This window comes from Triticum aestivum, chromosome 2A, assembly GCF_018294505.1.
Source record: "Triticum aestivum cultivar Chinese Spring chromosome 2A, IWGSC CS RefSeq v2.1, whole genome shotgun sequence".
NCBI classification, from domain to species: Eukaryota; Viridiplantae; Streptophyta; class Magnoliopsida; order Poales; family Poaceae; genus Triticum; species Triticum aestivum.
The window spans coordinates 85,312,476-85,321,790 of record NC_057797.1 but is presented as its reverse complement, the minus strand read 5'-3'; positions in this window follow the sequence as shown (position 1 = coordinate 85,321,790).

Genomic DNA, 9,315 nt, shown 5'->3' with positions numbered 1-9,315 from the left:
GGCAAGACTCTCTCTTTGTGTGGTGTGAATAGTTTTATTTTTTTCGTTTTCTTTTTGGTTGAGGGAAGTGCGAATTGATTTGGTACGTACAAGTACAATATTACTACACGTTAGGCTTGTCCCTAAAATTCAACCCGCGTCTTGTTATATCCTGAAAATTCAGATATCGTGCTCCCAAAACTGGTGCCTTCACAACCCGCGCCTTGCTATCCCGAAATTACAACGCGCGCAAAAACTCCCTCCAGCTGTCAAATCCCGACATGCGAAATCCCCCTTCTAACCCTGAGCCGAAAGGGCCGCTAGTTCAAATCAGTGGGGGTACTTTTATAACACACCCTACATTTTGGACAAGCACGTTCCTAAGTCATGCTTCACCCCCTCCCATCACCCCCTTTTCGCCATTCAAAATCCCAGGCCGCCATAACCTCTCCGCTCCAGCCGCGAAACCCCACCCTCCTCCGCCCGCCACGTCACCTCTGCCCAGCCGGAGCCTCTTCCCCGATGACATCGTCCACCGCAACAGCTCGATGTCCCTCATCCGCCTCCCCGGATGAGGATCCGTCGTCCATCTCATCGTCCCGCCGGTTCAGCCGCCCCGTCCTCCACCTCCAAGGAGCTACTCCGACAATTGCCTCGTCTATCGTGACTGCTCCATCCCCACAGTGCCGCCTTAACCTGCTCCACCGGAACCGTAGCATCCTCACCGACTCCTCGGACGAAGCCGAGGCCTACTCGGCGCCACCAAAGAGGTTGTACACTCATCGCATCGCACCTTCTCCTTAACTCGACCTCCCGGCACTGACGGTGCTCCATCCCGCACCCCCATGGAGCGGCTACCTTGAAGTCGGTGCCGTGGGCGACATCTCCACGGCGGCTCTCCCCTAGTGCAAGGCCCCTTCGGTGGCGGCGTCCATACCAGCCGGATCTGCTGCTGCTGCTCCGGCTCTCGCTCGATCGCTCACTCGCCCAGCTGCTGCTGCTGCTCTCCCCCTCGCTCGTGTTGCTGCTCTGCTCCGATTAAGCCACACTTCAGTCGACTGAATCGACTTTCGGGTCAGTCGATATTCAGGGGTTGGAGGGCTCGCCGGAGTTAAGGAAGAAGCACCCGCAGCGGGGACGGGGGCTCGCCGGAGAGGTACCCCACTATCTATCTTAGGGTTCAGGGTGGGGCGGGGGGTCTAGAGGGCGGGCCGGACCGGCGGCGGCGAGTTGTTTCGGGGCGGCGAGGCGGCGCTGGGGCCGGCGGTTCGGCCGGTGGTGGCTGGCGGCTCAGGGGGGTGCAGGTTGAAGATGATGTTGGAAATATACCCTAGAGGCAATAATAAAATGGTTATATTTCCTTGTTCATGATAATTGTCTATTGTTCATGCTATAATTGTGTTATCCGGAAATTGCAATACATGTGTGAATACATAGACCACAACACGTCCCTAGTGAGCCTCTAGTTAACTAGCTCATTGATCAAAAGATAGTCATGGTTTCCTGACTATGGGCATTGGATGTCATTGATAACGGGATCACATCATTAGGAGAATGATGTGATGGACAAGACCTAATCCTAAGCATAGCTCAAAGATCGTGTAGTTCGTTTGCTATAGATTTTCCAAATGTCAAGTATCATTTCCTTAGACCATGAGATTGTGCAACTCCCGGATACCGTAGGAGTGCTTTGGGTGTGCCAAACGTCACAACGTAACTGGGTGACTATAAAGGTACACTACGGATATCTTCGAAAGTGTCTGTTGGGTTGGCACAAATCGAGACTGGGATTTGTCACTCCGTATGACGGAGAGGTATCTCTGGGCCCACTCGGTAATGCATCATCATAATGAGCTCAATGTGACCAAGTGGTTGATCATGGGATCATGCATTACGGTATGAGTAAAGTGACTTTCCAGTAACGAGATTGAACGAGGTATTGGGATACCGATGATCGAGTCTCGGGCAAGTAATGTACCGATTGACAAAGGGAATTGCATACGGGATTGATCGAATCCTCGAGATCATGGTTCATCCGATGAGATCATCGAGGAACATGTGGGAGCCAACATGGGTATCCAGATCCCGCTATTGGTTATTGAACGGAGAGTCGTCTCGGTCATGTCTGCGTGTCTCCCGAACTCGTAGGGTCTACACACTTAAGGTTCGGTGATGCTAGGGTTGTTGAGATATTAGTATACGGTAACCCGAAAGTTGTTCGGAGTCCCGGATGAGATCCCGGACGTCACGAGGAGTCCCGAATTGGTCTGAAGGTTTTCGGGGTAATCGGTATTGTACCGGGACCACCGGAAGGGTCCAGGGGGTCCACCGGGTGGGGCCACCTATCCCGGAGGGCCCCATGGGCTGAAGTGGGAGGGGAACCAGCCCCAGATGGGCTGGTGCGCCCCCCCCCCATGGGCCTCCCCTGCGCCTAGGGTTGGAAACCCTAGGGGTGGGGGCGCCCCACTTGGCATGGGGGGCACTCCACCCCCCTTGGCCGCCGCCCCCCTTGGAGATTCAATCTCCTAGGGCCGGCACCCCCTAGGGGTCCTATAAATAGTGGGGGGGAGGGCAGCCGCAACCTAGCCCCTGGCACCTCCCTCTCCCTCCTGTGACACTCCTCCCTCACCCTGAGCTTGGCGAAGCCCTGCCGAGATCACCGTTGCTTCCACCACCACACCGTCGTGCTGCTGGATCTTCATCAACCTCTCCTTCCCCCTTGCTGGATCAAGTTGGAGGAGACGTCTTCCCAACCGTACGTGTGTTGAACGCGGAGGTGCTGTCCGTTCGGTGCTAGGTCATCGGTGATTTGGATCACGACGAGTACGACTCCATCAACCCCGTTCTCTTGAATGCTTCCGCGCGCGATCTACAAGGGTATGTAGATGCACTCCCCTCTCCCTCGTTGCTAGATGACTCCATAGGTTGATCTTGGTGATGCGTAGAAAATTTTAAAATTCTGCTACGTTCCCCAACAGTGGCATCATGAGCTAGGTCTATGCATAGTTTCTATGCACGAGTAGAACACAAAGCAGTTGTGGGCGTGGATATTGTCAATTTGCTTGCCATTACTAGTCTTATCTTGATTCGGTGGCATCATGGGATGAAGCGGCCCGGACCGACCTTACACGTACGCTTACGTGAGACTGGTTCCACCGATTGACATGCACTAGTTGCATAAGGTGGCTGGCGGGTGTCTGTCTCTCCCACTTTAGTCGGATCGGATTCGATGAAAAGGGTCCTTATGAAGGGTAAATAGAAATTGGCATATCACGTTGTGGTTTTGGAATAGGTAAGAAACGTTCTTGCTAGAAACCTATAGCAGCCACGTAAAAACTTGCAACAACAATTAGAGGATGTCTAACTTGTTTTTGCAGCATGTGCTGTGTGATGTGATATGGCCAAAAGGACGTGATGAATGATATATGTGATGTATGAGATTGATCATGTTCTTGTAATAGGAATCACGACTTGCATGTCGATGAGTATGAAAACCGGTAGGAGCCATAGGAGTTGTCTTTATTTATTTATGACCTGCGTGTCAACATAAACGTCATGTAATTACTTTACTTTATTGCTAAAGCACTAGCCATAGTAGTAGAAGTAATAGATGACGAGACAACTTCAAGAAGACATGATGATGGAGATCATGATGATGGAGATCATGATGATGGAGATCATGGTGTCATGCCGGTGACAACGATGATCATGAAGCCCTGAAGATGGAGATCAAAAGGAGCAAATGATATTGGCCATATCATGTCACTATTTGATTGCATGTGATGTTTATCATGTTTTACATCTTATTTGCTTAGAACGACGGTGGCTTAAATAAGATGATCCCCCATAATAATTTCAAGAAAGTGTTCCCCCTAACTGTGCACCGTTGTGAAGGTTCGTTGTTTCGAAGCACCACGTGATGATCGGGTGTGATAGATTCTAACATTCGAATACAACGAGTGTAAGCCAGATTTACACACGCAATACATTTAGGTTAACTTGACGAGCCTAGCATGTACAGACATGGCCTCGGAACACGGAAGACCGAAAGGTCGAGCATGAGTAGTATAGAAGATACGATCAACATGAAGATGTTCACCGATGTTGACTAGTCCGTCCCACATGATGATCGGACATGGCCTAGTTGACTCGGATCATGTTTCACTTACATGACTAGAGGGATGTCTATCTAAGTGGGAGATCATTGAATAATTTGATTAGATGAACTTAATTATCATGAACTTAGTCTAAAATCTTTACACTATGTCTTGTAGATCAAATGGCCCACGCTAATGTTGCCCTCAACTTCAACGCGTTCCTAGAGAAAACCAAGCTGAAAGATGATGGCAGCAACTATACGGACTGGGTCCGGAACCTGAGGATCATCCTCATAGCTGCCAAGAAAGATTATGTCCTAGAAGCACCGCTAGGTGATGCACCCATCCCAGAGAACCAAGACGTTATGAACGCTTGGCAGTCATGTGCTGATGATTACTCCCTCGTTCAGTGCGGCATGCTTTACAGCTTAGAACCGGGGCTCCAAAAGTGTTTTAGCGACACGGAGCATATGAGATGTTCGAAGAGCTGAAAATGGTTTTCCAAGCTCATGCCCGGGTCGAGAGATATGAAGTCTCCGACAAGTTCTTCAGTTGTAAGATGGAGGAAAACAGTTATGTCAGTGAGCACATACTCAAAATGTCTGGGTTGCATAACCGCTTGACTCAGCTGGGAGTTAATCTCCCGGATGACGCGGTCATTGACAGAATCCTTCTGTCGCTTCCACCGAGCTACAAGAGCTTTGTGATGAACTTCAATATGCAGGGGATGGAAAAGACCATTCCTGAGGTATATTCAATGCTGAAATCAACGGAGGTGGAAATCAAAAAGGAACATCAAGTGTTGATGGTGAATAAAACCACTAAGTTCAAGAAAGGCAAGGGTAAAAAGAACTTCAAGAAGGACGGCAAGGGAGTTGTCGTGTCCGGTAAGCAAGCTGTCGGGAAGAAGTGAAAGAATGGACCCAAGCCCGAGACTTAGTGTTTTTATTGCAAGGGAAGTGGTCATTGGAAGCGGAACTGCCCCAAATACTTAGCGGAGAAGAAGGCCGGCAACACTAAAGGTATATGTGATATACATGTAATTGATGTGTACCTTACCAGTACTCATAGTAGCTCCTGGGTATTTGATACCGGTGCGGTTGCTCACATTTGTAACTCAAAGCAAGAGCTGCGGAATAAGCGGAGACTGGCAAAGGACGAGGTGACGATGCGCGTCGGGAATGGTTCCAAGGTCGATGTGATCGCCGTCGGCACACTACCTCTACATTTACCGACGGGATTAGTTTTAAACCTCAATAATTGTTATTTAGTGCCAGCTTTGAGCATGAACATTGTATCAGGATCTCGTTTAATTCGAGATGGCTACTCATTTAAATCCGAGAATAATGGTTGTTCTATTTATATGAGAGATATGTTTTATGGTCATGCTCCGCTGGTGAATGGTTTAGTCTTAATGAATCTCGAGCATAATGTTACACATATTCATAGTGTGAATACCAAAAGATGTAAGGTTGATAATGATAGTCCCACATACTTGTGGCACTGCCGTCTTGGTCACATAGGTGTCAAATGCATCAAGAAGCTCCATGTAGATGGACTTTTGGAGTCTCTTGATTACGAATCATTTGACATGTGCGAACCATGCCTCATGGGTAAAATGACCAAGACTCCGTTCTCAGGAACAATGGAGCGAGCAACCAACTTATTGGAAATCATACATACTGATGTGTGCGGTCCAATGAGTGTTGAGGCTCGCGGTGGCTATCGTTATGTTCTCACCCTCACTGATGACTTGAGTAGATATGGATATGTCTACTTAATGAAACACAAGTCTGAGACCTTTGAAAAGTTCAAGGAATTTTAGAGTGAGGTCGAGAATCAACATGACAAGAAAATCAAGTTCTCGCGATCAGATCGTGGGGGAGAATACTTGAGTCACGAATTTGGCACACACTTATGGAAATGTGGAATAGTTTCACAACTCACGCCGCCTAGAACACCTCAGCGTAATGGTGTGTCCGAACGTCGTAATCGCACTCTATTGGATATGGTGCGATCTATGATGTCTCTTACCGATCTACCGCTGTCATTTTGGGGCTATGCTTTAGAGACTGCCGCATTCACTTTAAATAGGGCTCCGTCGAAATCCGTTGAGACGACACCATATGAATTATGGTTTGGGAAGAAACCTAAGATGTCATTTCTAAAAGTTTGGGGATGCGATGCTTATGTCAAGAAACTTCAACCAGAAAAGCTCGAACCCAAATCGGAAAAATGCGTCTTCATAGGATACCCTAAAGAAACTATTGGGTATACCTTCTACCTCCGATCCGAAGGCAAGATCTTTGTTGCCAAGAATGGGTCCTTTCTAGAGAAAGAGTCTCTCTCGAAAGAAATAAGTGGGAGGAAAGTAGAACTTGATGAAGTATTACCTCTTGAACCGGTAAGTGGCGCAGCTCAAGAAAATGTTCCTGAGGTGCCTACACCGACTAGAGAGGAAGTTAATGATGATGATCATGAAACTTCAGATCAAGTTGCTACTGAACTTCGTAGGTCCACGAGGACACGTTCCGCACCAGAGTGGTACGGCAACCCTGTCTTGGAAATCATGTTGTTAGACAATGGTGAACCTTCGAACTATGAAGAAGCGATGGCGGGCCCAGATTCTGACAAATGGCTGGAAGCCATGAAATCCGAGATAGGATCCATGTATTAAAACGAAGTATGGACTTTGACTAACTTGCCCGATGATCGGCGAGCCATAGAAAATAAATGGATCTTTAAGAAGAAGACAGACGCGGATGGTAATGTGACCATCTATAAAGCTCGGCTTGTCGCTAAGGGTCATCGACAAGTTCAAGGGGTTGACTACGATGAGACTTTCTCACCCGTAGCGAAGCTGAAGTCCGTCCGAATCATGTTAGAAATTGACGCATTCTATGATTATGAGATATGGCAAATGGACGTCAAAACGGCATTCCTTAATGGTTTCCTTAAGGAAGAATTGTATATGATGCAGCCAGAAGGTTTTGTCGATCCTAAGAATGCTGACAAGGTGTGCAAGCTCCAACGCTCGATTTATGGGCTGGTGCAAGCATCTCAGAGTTGGAACATTCATTTTTGATGAGATGATCAAAGCGTTTGGGTTTACGCAGACTTATGGAGAAGCCTACATTTACAAGAAAGTGAGTGGGAGCTCTGTAGCATTTCTCATATTGTATGTGGATGACATACTGTTGATGGGAAATGATATAGAATTCTTGGAAAGCATAAAGGCCTACTTGAACAAGTGTTTTTCAATGAAGGATCTTGGAGAAGCTGCTTACATATTAGGCATCAAGATCTATAGAGATAGATCGAGACGCCTCATTGGTCTTTCACAGAGTACGTACCTTGACAAGATATTGAAGAAGTTCGATATGGATCAGTCAAAGAAGGGGTTCTTGCCTGTATTGCAAGGTACGAGATTGAGCACGGCTCAATGCCCGACCACGACAGAAGATAGAGAAAAGATGAGTGTCGTCCCCTATGCCTCGGCCATAGGGTCTATCATGTATGCTATGTTGTGTACCAGACCTGATGTAAACCTTGCCATAAGTTTGGTAGGAAGGTACCAAAGTAATCCCGACATGGAACACTAGACAGCGGTCAAGAATATCCTGAAGTACCTGAAGAGGACTAAGGATATGTTTCTCGTTTATGGAGTGACGAAGAGCTCGTCGTAAAGGGTTACGTCGATGCTAGCTTCGACACAGATCTGGATGACTCTAAGTCACATACCGGATACATGTATATTTTGAATGGTGGGGCAGTAAGCTGGTGCAGTTGCAAGCAAAGCGTTGTGGCGGGATCTACATGTGAAGCAGAGTACATGGCAGCCTCGAAGGCAGCACAAGAGGCAATCTGGGTGAAGGAGTTCATTACTGACCTAGGAGTCATACCCAATGCGTCGGGCCCGATGACTCTCTTCTGTGACAACACTGGAGCTATTGCCCTTGCCAAGGAGCCCAGGTTTCACAAGAAGACCAGGCATATCAAGTGTCGCTTCAACTCCATTCGTGAAAGTGTTCAAAATGGAGACATAGATATTTGTAAAGTACATACGGACCTGAATGTGGCAGATCCATTGACTAAACCTCTCCCTAGAGCAAAACATGATCAACACCAGAACTGCATGGGTGTTCGATTGATCACAATGTAACTAGACTATTGACTCTAGTGCAAGTGGGAGACTGTTGGAAATATGCCCTAGAGGCAATAATAAAATGGTTATATTTCTTTGTTCGTGATAATTGTCTATTGTTCATGCTATAATTGTGTTATCCGGAAACCGTAATACATGTGTGAATACATAGACCACAACACGTCCCTAGTGAGCCTCTAGTTGACTAGCTCGTTGATCAAAAGATAGTCATGGTTTCTTGACTATGGGCATTGGATGTCATTGATAACGGGATCACATCATTAGGAGAATGATGTGATGGACAAGACCCAATCCTAAGCATAGCTCAAAGATCGTGTAGTTCGTTTGCTATAGCTTTTCCGAATGTCAAGTATCATTTCCTTAGACCATGAGATTGTGCAACTCCCGGATACCGTAGGAGTGCTTTGGATGTGCCAAACGTCACAACGTAACTGGGTGACTATAAAGGTACACTACAGGTATCTCCGAAAGTGTCTGTTGGGTTGGCGCGAATCGAGACTGGGATTTGTCACTCCGTATGACAGAGAGGTATCTCTGGGCCCACTCGGTAATGCATCATCATAATGAGCTCAATGTGACCAAGTGGTTGATCACAGGATCATGCATTACGGTACGAGTAAAGTGACTTGCCGGTAATGAGATTGAACGAGGTATTGGGATACCGACGATCGATTCTCGGGCAAGTAACATACCGATTGACAAAGGGAATTGCATACAGGATTGATCGAATCCTCGACATCGTGGTTCATCCGATGAGATCATCGAGGAACATGTGGGAGCCAACATGGGTATGCAGATCCTGTTGTTGGTTATTGACCGGAGAGTCGTCTCGGTCATGTCTGCATGTCTCCCGAACCCGTAGGGTCTACACACTTAAGGTTCGGTGACGCTAGGGTTGTTGAGATATTAGTATACGGTAACCCGAAAGTTTTTCGGAGTCACGGATGAGATCCCGGACGTCACGAGGAGTTCCGGATTGGTCCGAAGGTGAAGATTTATATATAGGAAGTCAAGTTTCAGCCATCGGGAAGGTTTTCGGGGTAATCAATATTGTATCGGGACCACCGGAAGGGT